Below are 12,796 nucleotides of genomic sequence, written 5' to 3'. Positions count from 1 at the left end.
GTCATGTGAGAACTCCACAGAGACGGTACCCAAGGTCATGAGAGAATCCAGATCTCTGGTGCTGTGAGGAAGTGGCTCCACTAGTTTAGTTCAGTTTAATTTAGTTTAGTATAGTTTAATTAGTTTAGTTTAGTTTAAAGATACAGCTTGGAAACAGGCCCACTGAGAACGCTTCTCTCAACAATCATCCGTACACTGGTTCTATCTTACACACTAGGGACAATTTACAGAAATCAATTAACCTACAAACCTGCACATCTTTGGAATGTGGCAGGAAACCAGAGCACGGCGGCATGGTGGCGCAGCGGTAGAGTTGCTGCTTTACAGTGAATGCAGCGCCGGAGACTCAGGTTCAATCCTGACTAGGGGCGCCGTCTGTACGGAGTTTGTACGTTCTCCCCGTGACCTGCGTGGGTTTTCTCCGAGATCTTCGGTTTCTTCCCACACTCCAAAGACGTACAGGTATGTAGGTTAATTGACTGGGCAAATGTAAAAATTGTCCCTAGTGTGTAGGATAGTGTTAATGTGCGGGGATCACTGGGCAGCGCGGACTCGGTGGGCCGAAGTGCCTGTTTCCGCGCTGTATCTCTAAATCTAAAAATCTAAAAAAATCACCCCACCTCAGAGCACATTGGACATCCTCGGACTACAGGTGCTCCTCAACCTACGATGAGGTTACGTTCCGAGAAACCCATCGGAAACCGAAAATATCGTAAGTTAAAATACATTTAATACACCTGATCACGTGGCCGGAAGCGAGCTGCGGCTCGCTATGGGTCACTGCCGTTTGCACCATCGCAAAGTCGAAACATCGTAAGTCGAAGCATCGTAAGGCGGGGAGCATCTGTATCGTTAATTGGACTTTACTGGACTTTATCTTGCATTAAACGTTATTCACCTTAGCCTACATCTGTACACTGTGGATGGCTCGACTGTGATCATGTAGACTTTTTGCTGACTGGATAGCACTCAACAAAAAAGTTTTTCGTTGTCCCTTGGTACATGTAACAATAATAAACTAAAATAAGCTAAACTAAACAAGTCCATAGCTTTGTGAAAGTGGCAAAACAAGAAGTTAGAGAGGTAAAGAAGACATATTGTCTGTTTGCCCAAGATCATTCTGTACTTGCCAACAGTCTGTCTGTACCTTCCTTCTTTGTTGTTTTAAAAGTATGTGTTAAATGTATGTTTTCAATCTGTTTTATGTGGGGGGGGGGGGGGGGGAGGGTTGGGGGAAACTTTTTTTAAATCTCTTACCTTGACGGAGATGCGATTTTTTTCCGTATTGTATCTCCATCCACACTGCGGCCTAACATCGAGGAGTTGGTGGCCTTTGATTTGGCTGGAGATTGATTTGGGAGCTCCAACGACAGGAGGCTGCGGACTTACCATCGCGGAGCTCGCGATCCCTTTGCCGGGGATTGACCTTTGAATTCCAACCGCGGTAGTCTGCAGATTTTAACATTGTGGAGCTCGTGGTCTCTGGTTAGAGACCGACTTCGGGAGCTCCAAGCTGCAGGAGCTTTGACCGCCTCGACGTGGGAGCTTTGACCGCCCCGACGCGGGAACTTCGACCGCCCCGATGCGGGAGCTTCGACTGCCCCGACGCAGGAGCTTCAATCGCCCCGACGTGGGGGGTTCAACCACCGGCTGCAGGAGCTTCGATCGTCCCTATGGATCGTTCGACTGCCCTGGGAGAATAAAGAAGAAGAAGGTTGGGCTCTATTGCCTTCCATCACAGTGAAGAATGTGGAGAATCTGCTGTGGTGGATGTTGATGTTAACTTTTATGTAGTTGTGTGTCTTGTTATTTTTTTTAGTATGGCTGTATGGTAATTCGCATATCACTGTACCTGAATTGGTACACGTGACAATAAAAGACCTTTGCAACCTTAATATTCCTGCCATTAACTCTATTCTTTCCCCTTACATTCAACATTCTTGATATTTGCCTGGCCATATCATTACTGATAATGCCTATATAGCTCAATTAGATTCAATATATTTAATCTATGAAGTTATGAAGTTATTTACATTAAGGATTACCTAAAACCACAGTTCCATAGTGCTTATTTCTCTCAACGCTATTTAAATATTGTTTTTTAATTCTCGTGTCAATATCTTCACTGAGGTTAAACATTGTTTTTAAAGTTGGCTTGCTCTGTGAGGTCATAATTCCAGACTATTGCTGATGGGTAAACAGATTATTTGCTGAGCCACTATCTTGGGTTCAATAGATGTGCGTGCAACATGGTCATTCTGAACTATACCTGCTGAGTTACTCCAGCATTTTGGGTCTATACTTTAAGCACTTTACTTTAAAGGCTGTCAAGTAGGGTCATGTTTATTGTCATATGCATAAGTAGGTAGGGTAGAGGTACAATGAACATCGAGCATTCACTTGGAAAAACTATGCCAGGAGCTAGGAAAATGTGGTGTTCACATTAGCAATAAATTTTGTGACATTATAGCAGTTATTTTGTAACATTTGACAGAAATTGTTTTTTGGAGAAATGCCTAATCACACAAAAGTTGATTTAATTTTTAAAAAAATACTGATTAAACCAAAAATAACCATGTTGATAATTAGGGCAAAGACCATTGATAAAAGATGTTCAAAAACGTATCTCAAAGGAAGGACAGGCAGGGATCGGGAAGGATTATGATGAAAATGATGGGGTGCAGTGTGTTTATTTCAAGATAAGGAGTACCATGGGTCAAGCAAATGAATTTAGAGCTTGGATCAATGATGTTGTAGACATTACAAAGACTGACTTGCAAGAGGACTGGCAGCTCAACGTTACAAATATCAACATTTGGATATTTCAGATGTAATCGAGAGGGGAATAGATGTGGAGGAGTCGCTTTATTAATCAGGAGAATATCACAGCAGGTCAGAGAGGACCTACTGGATAGTTCGTTCATTGGGACCATATGGGAAGAGACCACAACTAAGAATGGGATTGTACTATAGACCTACCAAAACCAGCAGGAGAGAGAGAAATAGAGATGTGGACAGAAAACAGAAAGATGCAAAAGCAACAGGATTGTTGTAGGCGACTAACTTTCCCAATAGTGACTGGGACTTACTGGGACTGGGCAGAATTTATTAAAAGTATCCAAGGGAGATTCCCAAAACAGTATTGGATAGTCCAACTTCAGAAGGGACCATACTGGACCTTGTACTGAGATATCATATCATCATATCATATATATACAGCCGGAAACAGGCCTTTTCGGCCCTCCAAGTCCGTGCCGCCCAGTGATCCCCGTACATTAACACTATCCTACACCCACTAGGGACAATTTTTACATTTACCCAGCCAATTAACCTACATACCTGTACGTCTTTGGAGTGTGGGAGGAAACCGAAGATCTCGGCACGGCACGGTAGCGCAGCGGTAGAGTTGCTGCTTTACAGCGAATGCAGCGCCGGAGACTCAGGTTCGATCCTGACTACGGGTGCTGCACTGTAAGGAGTTTGTACGTTCTCCCCGTGACCTGCGTGGGTTTACTCCGAGATCTTCGGTTTCCTCCCACACTCCAAAGACGTACAGGTATATGTAGGTTAATTGGCTGGGTAAATGTAAAAATTGTCCCTAGTGGGTGTAGGATAGTGTTAATGTACGGGGATCACTGGGCGGCACGGACTTGGAGGGCCGAAAAGGCCTGTTTCCGGCTGTATGTATATGATATGATATGATGATATGATCTCGGAGAAAACCCACGCAGGTCACGGGGAGAACGTACAAACTCCTTACAGTGCAGCACCCGTAGTCAGGATCGAACCTGAGTCTCCAGCGCTGCATTCGCTGTAAAGCAGCAACTCTACCGCTGCGCTACCGTGCCGCCATGAGCCTGGCCTGGTGACTGATGTTTCAATTGAAGAGTATTTTGAGAACAATGATCACAACTCCATAGTTTTTAGATCGTTATGAAGAAGGATAAGTCTGGACCTTGGGAAATTATACTAAATTGGGGCAATAGAGATTACCACATTATTAATCAGAAGCTCGGGAGAGAAAATTGAGAGCAGTTGTTTTTGGGTAAGTACGCATCTGACACGTGGGAGTCAAGTTCATCAGAGTGCTAGAAGGGTATGTTCCAATAAGGATGGCAGGGCAATGAATCCTTAGATGACCAAAGAGGTTATAAATTTGGTGAAAAAGAAAGAGAAAGCTTATGTAATGTTTAGAAAGATGAAATCAGACAGGGCCTTTGTGGAATATACAGCAAGCAGGAAAGAACTCAAGCAGACAATTACAAGAGCCATGAAATGTCATTGGGAGTTCCAAATCACTTGGAATTTATATATGTATATTAAAGACACTATGGTAACTAGGGAGAATGTAGGACCGCTCAAGGACAAAGGAGGGAACTTATGCATGGAGTCAGACGAGGCAAGGTACTAAACAATCATTGTGCATCTGCATTCACCAAGAAGAAGGGCATGGAGATCAGCGTGGGGTTTATTAATATGCTAGGGCAGTTCGAAAACAAGGTGGTAGTGGTGGTAAGGCTCTTGAAGAGCATTAAGGTGAATAAATCCCACATTATTAAGAGAGGCAAGGGAAGAGATTGCATGGGCCTTGACGAAGACCTATGTATCTTCTCGAGCTACAGGCAAGGTTGTGGAGGAGAGAATTTTGTGGGAGACGATAGGCATTTGGAAGAGAATGGGCTAATTAGGGACAGTCGGCGTGGCTTTAATTCTATTTAAAAAGATGTGCCTGGAATTAGAGATTATTGGCTGGAAGGAGAGGAGTGACCTAGGCTCCATGAAGACCTGATAGAAGTATATAAAAGTATGAGAGGCATAGATAGAGTAAACAATTAGAACCATTCTCCCAGAGTGGTAACAGCAAAGACTTGAAGAAATAGCTTTACGGTGAGAAGGGCAAAATATAAAGGAAATGTGCAGGGCAAGTTTGGTTTTATACAGAGTTATGGATTGATGGAACACACTGCCAGGGGTGGTGGTGGAGGCAGATACGATAGTGGCATTTAATGAGGCTTTTAGGTAGGCATATGCAAGTAATGGAGGGAAATGAATCACATGCAAGCAGAGGAGATTAGTTTAACCTTCCTTTGTGTTCTGCATGGACTTTGTGGGTCGAAGGGCCTGTTCCTGTGATGTACTGTTCTATGTTCCATTTTAAATCTACTTAGCATTAATATCTCAAGAAATAATGAGTGATAATTTATGCAGGGTTTCATATTTAACATTGGCAGATTTGGTTAATGTAGAATTGTAGATCAATTCAGTCCTCATTTTGATCCACAGTCTTCTGTCTGTCTATCTATCTATCTATCTCTAAAACTCTGTTTGTTTGGGTTTATGTGTGTACCATGCCCTTTACACAGCCAAAACGGTACAGGATAGCGCCACAATTTTAGGCCCACTTTACTCACCATTGTCCTGGGGACCGTTTAAAACAACTTTCATTCAAATTGGTGTTATATTTTTAAAGTTCGAGAGATTTTAAAGTTTAAAAATGACCTTTTAAACTGATTTCGTTATGATCTTCAGCGTGTGACGTCACAATGGGACCCGCACGAGTGCGAGCCAATGAGGGTGGGGGGCCAGGGAGTCGTGGCCAATAAACTGACTTTAACAAATGCGCTCCCCCCCCCCCCCGCCCCCCGCACGCCTCACCTTCCCCCCGTGGCAAGAAGGCAAGGTGAGTCGCTCCCCCCCCCCCCCCCCCCCGCACGCCACGCGCCTCACCTTCCCCCCTGGCAAGAAGGCAAAGTGAGTCGCTCCCCCCCGCGCCTCATCTTCCCCCCTGGCAAGAAGGCAAAGTGAGTCGCTCCCTCTCCCCTTCCTTCTCCCCTCTCACCCGCACCCTGCCCCGGGGAACACTCCAATCCGCAGGCAGATGGTTGTCGTCCCCGTCCTCTCATCCTTCGCCCATGTCTCCAGCGCCCCCTTCAGCCGACGGTGTCGTCGAGTCCCCGCTCCCGCCCAGGCCCAGCCCCCCGCACCATCTCCGGAATATAACCCCCACCGGGCAGCTTCTTCTCCTCCTCCTCCCGCGTCTCCACCAGCGCTCCCTGCAACCGACAGCGTTGGCGACGACTGCACATAAATGGCGGCTGCTCTCCTTCTCCGCCTCCTCACGCTCCGCCGGGAGATGTAGTCCCAGCTCCCGCCGCTGCACTGCCCGCCGGGACGTATAGTCTCAGCTCCCGCCAGACCGCCACCGTCGCACAGCGCTGCACGCACGGGGCACTGGTAAGTGGCTTTCGCTGCCAACGTGTGCACGCATCGGTTGGCTTGCTGCCCCCGTCACGGTCCCGGGGGATGCTCCCCGCTCGCTAATGGCTGCACACATCGGTTGCATTGATGGGCCCGAGGGGGGGAGTGGTGGAGGGGGAGGTGGGGAATGGAGGGGGATAGGAGTGGGGGTAGGTGGGGTGGGGGGAGAGAGAGGGTATGGGAGTAGGGGAGGAGAGTAGGGGTGGGAGGGGAGCAAGGGAGTGGGTGAGGGGGATGGAGGGGTGAGGGGGGAAAGGAGTGGGTGAGGGGGGAAGGAGAGTGGGGAGTAGTGGAGGGGGAGGTGGGGAATGGAGGGGGATGATAGTGGGGGGTAGGTGGGGTGGGGGGAGGAGAGAGGGGGAGTGGCGGTGGGTGGTCGGAGGGGAGTGGGGGTTGGGGAGGGGGTTGGGGGAGAGTGGGTGAGGGGGTATTGAGGGGAGGAGTGGGGGAAGGAGGTGGTTGGAGTGGCTCATATAAGAATATAAAATATATTGTATCTCTTTCAATATATATTAATTTCTTGCAGGGGAGGGCGATGTGGGGGGTCTGACTGATGCCCGGGTTGAGGGATGGGATGGGGGTGGAGGGGGATGGGGGAGTGGAGTGGAGCGGGAGTGGGGTGGGGGGGAGTGGGGGTTGGGGGGAGTGGAGGTAGAGGGGAGGGGGATGGGGGGGAGTGGAGTCAGGGAGGGGGACGTGGGGGGGAGGGGGATGGGGGTGTGGGGTGGAGGAGAGTGGGTGGGTAGAGGGGTGGGGTTTGGGGGGAGTGGGGCTGGGGGGAGTGGAGAGTGGGGATAGAGGGGTGGGGGGGAGTGGTCAGGGGTGTGGGGGGGAGGAGGGACGTGGGGAGTGGGGGGAGTAGGGGTTGGATAGGGGGGGATGGAGTGGGTGAGTGTGGGGGAGGAGGGGGGATAAGGGGGATTGAATGGGTGGGGTCGCGGAATTAGACCAATACAAGAGAGGCTTAGGGTCCACGGCTCGCTCTGGCTGCAGCGCTGGCGCCACGGGGCCGAGGTGAGTGGCAACTTCTCCACTTCCCTGTCCCCCCTCTACGAGGAATGGGCCCAACAGGTCCACTTGGTCTAGTATATCATAAAACTGCACCACTCCTTTCAGAAGTTGTTTTTTTAAACTTCAGAGTGTCCCCACATTTATAATTGATGTGCATAGATTCTGGTAACAGCAATCCCACGCAAATAAAGTCAACATTTTAAAAAGCCTCTTTTATTGTTGTTTAATCATGGCACTGAACTAGATTCTTTCAACAGCAGGAATAAACAATAATCAAAATGAAAATTAAATATCATTATTATGTACAAAATTTCAAATGAAGTCTGTCAAATTTGTGTGCTATAATCACATTATTGAGCATATGTTGCACAAAAATGTACATGCTTGTATTTTTAGGTCTATGGCAGTTAGCAACACTTTCAGCTGCATAGATTTACAACAAACATTTTGCAGTGAAAAGTTAAACATGGTAGACTAAATTTACATGAATCATTAAATTAGCCACAAATATGTTTATCTTTTCTTGAGAAAAATAAGAATTTAGTTATTAGTACAGAGCACTAATTTAATTTCTGCATTTTGAATAACTAGTGATATCACATCAAATATAACTCATTTAAAAATATGACATGCTCTCTCTGGCTGACAAAAACAAATCCAAATAACCATTCACATTTTTGATTTTCATTTCTGAAACTTTAAGAGGCATGTAATGTGCATGGATTTTTCTTTGTAATTGAACAATGGTTTCTTATGAATCTTGACGAATTGGCAAACATTTTGCTTGTTTCAAAGTCACCATCCTCTTTGGTAGGCTGTTTGTTCAAATGTAACATCTCTATTAGTCCCACGAAGACTGCCAGAAGTGTCAATAATGTGCTGAAAATATATAGCTTGACTATTTTGGAATTCAGTCTGTGTCCTTTAATGCCTGCTTTGATCAATGTTAGCCAGACACCATTGTCATTTTCCACCATGTTCAAATGTAATTCAAGATCAATTCAATTCTTCAGATTGCACTATGAAGATCAACACATAATTTTGTTAATTAATCAATAATAGAGAAACCACAATACCAAACAATTATTTTTGTTAAACAACTGTCATAAACACCTTGGTTAAAACTTGGAGTGGAAGGAGGTAAAACCCAATTCTCATTGCACAATATTAATTGCTTTAATCTGGGATACCTTGGCCAAAAGCTGTTCATACATGAGGTTATTAACTCCACTGTTTATGCTTCAAATCCACTCTCAACCTGCCCAGCAACCTTCACTGTCAAATCTCTGTTCTTGTATCCCTTTCGGAATGCACCCATAAGCTAATACTATTACGCATTCTTCAAAAATAAATGTAACCTGCCATCAAACTACAGATCTCATCATGGACACGAAATGCTGGAGTAGCTCAGCGGGGTAGGCAGCATCTCTGGATAGAAGGAATGGGTGACGTTTCGGGTCGAGACCCTTTTTCAGTCCTTCCTACTACACATCTCATGAGTCTGTCTAAATTTCTTTGACGATCTTCAACACAGTCCACTCCACCTCCAACTATGTCAGTCATAGAGTGATACAGTGTGAAAACAGGCGCTTCGGCCCAACTTGCCCACACCTGCCAACATGTCCCAGCTATGTGAGTCCCACCTGCCCGCGTTTGATCCATATCCCTCCATACCTGTCCTATCCATGTACCTGTCCAACTGTTTCTTAAATGTTGGGATAATCCCTGCCTCAACTACCTCCCCTGGCAGCTTGCTCCATACACCCGCTACCCTTTATGTAAAAATGTTACCTCTCAGATTCCTATTAAATATTTTCCCCTTCACCTTAAGCTAATGTCCTCTAGTCCTCGATTCCTACTCTGGGCAAGAAACTCTGTGCATCTACCCGATCTAATCCTCTCATGATATTATACATGGTTTTATGTGTCACCCGCAAAAGTGGAACCAGTGCCTTCTACACTCAACTCCAGATCATTAAAATGTGAGGGGAAACCGGTGGTCCTGGGTGGGGCCAATGCCTGGAAAAATCCTCTTAATTTCCCTTTAGTTCAAAAGGGCTTCCACTGCTACTTAGCGTTTCATGTTACACATTCAATCTTCCAGCTCCATTTATCGTTACGGCAACGAGACAACCCGCCACTTGGAGTTTTCCAGATGACAGCCAAGATACTGCCAACGTTTACACTTCAATTCTCACTTTCCCAACTGTTACTTGGGACAGTAATTAGCAACCCTGGGAGCGACAACTCGCCGCCTACTCTGCACGGTGGGGATGGAAGGGCAGCGGCCGTCTAATGCCGGTCATTAACATCCCAGTCTCCGGCACATACATTTATACGGACGGCAGCTCATAACAACGAACGTCTCCCAGAGGGGCATAGTCTTGTTAAATGTGGAAACAAGGAACTGCAAGTGCTGGTTTGCCGAAAAAGACACAGGGTGCTGGAGTAACTCAGGGGGTCAGGCAGGGAAGGGAGAACATGGTGAGGATAGGTCGGGACCTACCTGTTCAATAGTCTGCGCGCTTTTGTATCAGAGTAACTGAGTCGGTGCCGATACAGAAGCTGTTCCCTGATGGTTCCCAGGGCGGGTGAATGAGCCGCCTGCAGACCCGCACGTCCACCCGCCCGGCTGCAACAATGCAACGTGCCCGCGCCGCGCGCTCCCGCGCATCCACACTGCCCACCGCGCGCTCCCGGCTCCACGCTCCCCGCCGCGCGCTCCCGGCTCCACGATCCCCGCCGCGCGCTCCCGCACAGCCGCACGCTCCCCGCCGCGCGCTCCCGTCTCCACACTCCCCGCCGCGCGCTCCCGCACAGCCGGTCCCGGGTCCACGCTCCCCACCCAATGCACGGCCTCCACTCTGTGATAGAGGACAGTCACAGCCCACTCCCCACACTCCGCCCTTGCAGAGCAAGCGGATCGTGCAATCAATATTATATCAACTCCCTTTATTCACAAAATGCCGGAGTAACTCAGCAGGTCAGGCAGCATCTCGGGAGAGAAGGAATGGGTGACGTTTCGGGTCGAGACCCTAGAGAGTGGCCTACTGAGTTACTCCAGCATTTTGTGAATAAATCTGCAGTTATTTTCTTATATCAACTCCCTCCTCTGGCAGCTTGATCCACACACCCACGTGAAAAGGTTGCCCCTCAGGTTCCTATTAAATCTTTCCCCTCTCACCTTAAACCTGTACCCTCTGGTGCTTGACTCCCTTACCCTGGGAAAAAGATCACATATTCATCCTGCTGTAAGACTATATGATTGAATTTGTTGTAACAAGTGGCATGTGTCTACCCTGAAAATGAGGAGCAGCACCTCGAGTTTCCATTGCATCCCAGTGGTGCCCGTTATGGCGAGTCTGGAAGCTCGTTCTTTGTTGAAGAAGTTTATTGCGACAGCAATATTCGATCACAAAGTTTACATAACGAGATTACAGACAACCATTAAAACTAACTGTTCTCTTCGAAGGAGTCTTTCAGCTGACTACTTTGGGCGCCAAAACAACACGTGACGGCGCTGTCCAATCAGCGGTCTCACTCCCTGGACCAATCCTTACGGTCGCACCCACACGTGACCTTGCTGGCCAATCTGAGGGTTCGACATCTAGGACCACTCTCTATCGTCGCTAAATGATCCCACCCAGAACCCGAGGTACGGAACCTAGCAGGGAGCCGGATTTCGCGACCAGAACGAGTAAGGAGAGGGGCAGCCGGAACCACAGGAGCGGGGGGTCCTGGACCGGGTGGAACTGCAGGAGCGGGGGGTCCTGGACTGGGTGGAACTGCAGGAGGGCAGCCTCGCCGAGGCGGTTGAACGACCAGGACAGGGCTGTCCGGATCCAAATGCGCAGGTTTAAGCCTGGACACCGAGACGAGCTCACTCCTGCCGCCCACGTCTAAGGTGAAGGTGACCGTCCCTTTACGCAAAACCAGGAACGGCCCTTCATAGACCCTCTGCAACGGGGAACGATGGGCATCTCTACGCAGAAATACAAACTCACAGTCCTTCAGGGCAGGCACCATGAGACACACATGACGCGAAGTCGGAACCGGAGCCCGGAGTGAAGCTAACACCGACGGAACTGACGGCAGCTGACCAGAGGACTCCGGCAGCAAATCTCTGGGTACTCGAAGTGTCGAGCCATATACTAGTTCCGCGGACGACGCACCGAGATCCTGCTTAGGAGCGGTCCGGATGCCCAAAAGGACCCAGGGAAGTTGGTCTACCCAGTCCGGGCCCTCCAGCCTCGCACTGAGGCACGCCTTGAGTTGTCGGTGGAACCTCTCCACGAGCCCATTAGCCTGAGGGTGGTACGCCGTGGTGTGTTGCAACCGGGAGCCGTACAGCTCTGCTAGCGTGGCCCAGAGGGTAGAGGTGAACTGTGGCCCCCTGTCGGTGGTGATAACAGACAGGACCCCGAAACGGGCCACCCAATGGAGGGCTAGGGCCCTGGCACAAGAGGCAGCGGAGGTATCAATGGGAAAGCCTCCGGCCACCGGGTGAACCGCTCCACTACCGTGAGTAGATGGGTATAGCCCCGGGAGGAAGGTAAAGGTCCGACTAAATCCACGTGAATATGGAAAAAGTGGACCGCTGGGACCGCAAACTCTTGAACTGGGGGCTGGACATGGCGTTGGACTTTAGCGGTCTGGCAGGGAACGCAGGAACGGGCCCAAACAGCTACCTGCTTTTGCAGGCCATGCCACACAAACCGAGCGGCTATTAAGGCAGAGGTGGAGCGGATGGACGGGTGTGCCAGCCCGTGAATGGCATCAAATACCCGGCGCTGAAGGGAGGGTGGCACCACCGGCCTAGGACGGGGGAGGGAAACATCACACCAGACTTTCGCACCCGCAGGCCCGCAGGCCCGCAGGCCCGCAGGCGACCTGAGCCAACTTCAACCCTGAAGTGGCGGACTGTTATGCCGAGGCGGTGCGCGCCAGGAGCTGTGCCTCCGCAAGCTCCTGGGGATCCACCTCGCAGTCTACCGCTGAAATGGGGGAAACAGCAGGTCGAGACAGGGCGTCAGCAACGGCATTAAGCTTACCCGCGACATGACGGACATCGGTGGTAAACTCAGAGATGGCAGTCAGGTGCCTCTGCTGGCGGGCCGACCATGGGTCGGACAATTTGGAAAAAGCAAAAGTTAGCGGTTTATGGTCCGTAAAGACCACAAACGGGCGGCCTTCTAGGAAATACCTAAAGTGACGGACAGATAAGTAGTGAGCCAGAAGCTCTCGGTCCAAGGCGCTATATTTCAGCTCAGCCGAACTCAGTTGCCGGCTGAAAAACGCCAAGGGCTGCCTAAGGCCACCGACCTGCTGTTCCAAAACCCCTCCCACCGCCTGGTCAGACGCATCAACCATCAGGGCCGTGGGGGCGGAGGGGCTCGGGTGGACCAGCATGGTGGCGTCTGCCAAAGCCGCCTTAGCTGCTGCAAAGGCCGACTCCGCGGCCGAGGACCATACCAACTCTACAGGTTTACCCGCGAGGCACTGGAAGAGCAGACGCATGACCCATGCT

This window comes from Rhinoraja longicauda, chromosome 23 (genome assembly GCF_053455715.1).
Source record: "Rhinoraja longicauda isolate Sanriku21f chromosome 23, sRhiLon1.1, whole genome shotgun sequence".
Lineage (NCBI taxonomy): Eukaryota > Metazoa > Chordata > Chondrichthyes > Rajiformes > Arhynchobatidae > Rhinoraja > Rhinoraja longicauda.
This window is presented reverse-complemented; position numbering follows the sequence as displayed.